Source organism: Sciurus carolinensis, unplaced genomic scaffold (assembly GCF_902686445.1).
Source record: "Sciurus carolinensis unplaced genomic scaffold, mSciCar1.2, whole genome shotgun sequence".
NCBI classification, from domain to species: Eukaryota; Metazoa; Chordata; class Mammalia; order Rodentia; family Sciuridae; genus Sciurus; species Sciurus carolinensis.
In genome coordinates, this window is record NW_025920464.1 from 4919 (window position 1) to 7813 (window position 2895).

At 37.9% G+C, this 2895-nt stretch overlaps 1 pseudogene; it reads right to left on the reverse strand.

Annotated features, from left to right (window-relative positions):
- Positions 1-1478: 1478 nt before the first annotated feature.
- Positions 1479-2407, reverse strand: LOC124975755 (olfactory receptor 4C15-like; annotated as a pseudogene).
- Between the last annotated feature and the right edge of the window lie 488 nt (positions 2408-2895).

Sequence of the window (2895 nt, forward strand, 5' to 3'; positions counted from 1 at the left end):
AGTTTTTTGTTTTGGTTGTCAAAAATTTGGGTCCTGGCTGGGTGGGACTCACCTGTAATATCAGAAGCTTAAGAGGCTGAGGCAGGAGGATAAGAGAGGCCCAAACAACTGAGACCCTGTCTCACAATAAAAAATAAATAAAATAAAACTGGGGATGAAGTTCAGTTTAATCCCTAGTACCAAAAGCAAGGAAAAGCACCCTGCTCGCTCATTGTCTGCTGCAGAGCACATGCTTTGTCTGGATGATGTTTTAGACTCTCTTAATCACTCCTTCACTTGCCCAAGAGACAGGAATGAAATGCACCTTCTGTTCTACCTATTCTGAATCTAGCATTATGTACTTGTCTACTTTAGGCCTATCGTGAAAGATGAAGGAAAGGCTGAAAAGAATATTATTTAATATTTCTTCCACAAACTCAGCAACAATACTTTGATTTTACATAATGGACATTTTATTAATGCTGACATTCTCGGGTAAGTTGTTTAAATAAATTATTCTGTAAGATGCTAAGTAACCTGAGACTAACAAATTTTAGCTATGGTTATGACATGTAATGTGTTTAAATTTCAATAATGTCTAGATTGATTATTGTTCAAAGAGTTATTTTTACTTGGGTAAAAAATTCAGATCACCAAGTAAATTGAAATGTAAATTTCCAGTGAAGTCTTATTACTTATTACCCTGGCTTCTATTCTCCTCTTCAGGAGCAGAAACATCAGTTCACTCTAAAGACAGGTTTGGTATTGACTTTGCTAATAATATGGTTTGTCAAGAGTTTTCTCTTTTTTATATACAAAAGAAATGTTCATTACTGACTCTCTTATGGGCTTTGCCTTCTCTTTTTCTCTCAAGCAGGTTGGTAAGAGGTGGTCACCTGACCCAAGAGAAACTCATCCATGAGCAGGACGGTACCAGTGAGATAGTATCTTCCAAAATTCAAAAAGTGACTCAAATTCTGTAGCAGATGGTAATGGAACTACTGAATGATGGAGTCCTGTGTTCCATGGAGACCTATAGATAAGGCTCTAGAAATACTTCACTCTCTTTGTTGGGTGTTGATTATTTTTTCTCACTGTTGAGATCAGTGTCCTAAATATAAGCACTATTTCACTCTAAATATTTTAAATTTCTGATTCTTAACTCTAAAATATTTTCTTTTATCCACAATGTTTTCTCAAAACATTGGGTTAATGGCAAACTCATTGATGGGCAATTTATCTTTTCACTCTTTTTTTCTTTGATGAGTACCTTGTAAGTACCATAAAATTCAACTCTTTTTAATTTAAAAATGAGGATTACTCAGATTAATCTGACTAATCTGAATGTGGACATGTTATTTCTTGACTCCCCATGGAAATGATTTTTCTAATACATTGCATTTCCACCAATTATATGACATCGATCTACACAACTATTTTTTCTGAGACCATTGTGATTTCTTTGAACTTAGATTTTCATATTTAAAAAGTTTAATGCTTTATTTTTCATCACAAAGGGCCATCCATCTCTTCCACATTTTTCTTATGGCGTTTTTCATGTCCTTATTCCTGAAAGTATAAATCAAAGGATTGAGCAAGGGAGTTATCATAGTGCAAAATATTGCAACAATTTTGTCAAAGGAGAAGGCAGATGGAGGCCTTGCATACATAAATATGCATGGGACAAAGAACAAAACCACAACAGCAAAGTGAGATCCACAGGTGGACAGAGCTTTCTGATGCCCTTCAGAACCGATGGTCCTCAGAGAGAAAAAGATGACCCCATAGGAGAAAAGCAGCATGGAGAAGATAATGATGCAGATAGACCCACTGTTAGCCATCACCAAAAGGCGAAAGATGTGAGTGTCAGTGCAGGCCAGCTTCAGCAATGGGTACAAGTCACACATGATGTGATCAATGATATTGGGGCCACAAAAGGGCAGATGGAAAGTAAAGAGAATCTGGATGATGGAATGCAAGAAGCCCCCTGTCCAGGCCACCCCCACCAGAATGCCACAGAGCCTCCAGTTCATGATGGAAGAGTAGTGCAAGGGCTTGCAAATGGCCACATAGTGGTCATAGGCCATGGCTGTGAGGACAATCACCTCTGCCCCAGCAAGGAAGGGCTCAGCAAAGATCTGCAGCATTCAAAGGAGATGGTCTTCCTCTCATAGAGGGAGTCTGCAATTGTTTTGGGGGCAATGACAGAGGAGAAGCAGGCATCCAGGAAGGACAGAACTGCCAAGAAAAAGTACATGGGGGAGCCCAACAGTGCAGGGCTGCAGAGGATGGTCACTACAATCAGCATGTTGCCCACAACAGTTGCAATATAAACTAAAAAAAATACTGTAAATACTATTTTCTGAACATTTGGATTTTGTAAAAGCCCCAGGAGCACAAACTCGGTTACAATACTTCGGTTTTTCATAACTTTGAAGGAAAAGATCAGCAATATGGATGACAGGCAGCATCCAGTTACAGTAAGGATGAGAAGTAGTCTTTATCTCAGTTGTCAGTTTTGATTAATTAGTAGTGGCTTCCTGAAGTGAATTATTGAGAAGCACCCTGGATAGCATGGAACTGGAGCTGGGTTAGTTGATGCCATCGCCAATCAAAAGACTGCCTTATCTACAAAGAGAAGAAATAGCATGCAGTTAAGATGCCATTGAAAATCATGGCTACTCTTAAATATTTCTTGAAACCTCTGAACTGAATTGGGTCTTAAGTGAATTAACTCATTCTTTAAAAAAAAAAAAAAAAAAAGACCTAGGCAAAAGATCTTAACTCTATGTTCAACACATAAAAAGTACAGATTAAGTGTTGATATGTCATAGATGAGAGGTTCATTATTAAAGATTGAAGTTCAAGTCAACAATGGTTCCTAGAATTGGAATATTAACACATAACCCTGTGTAC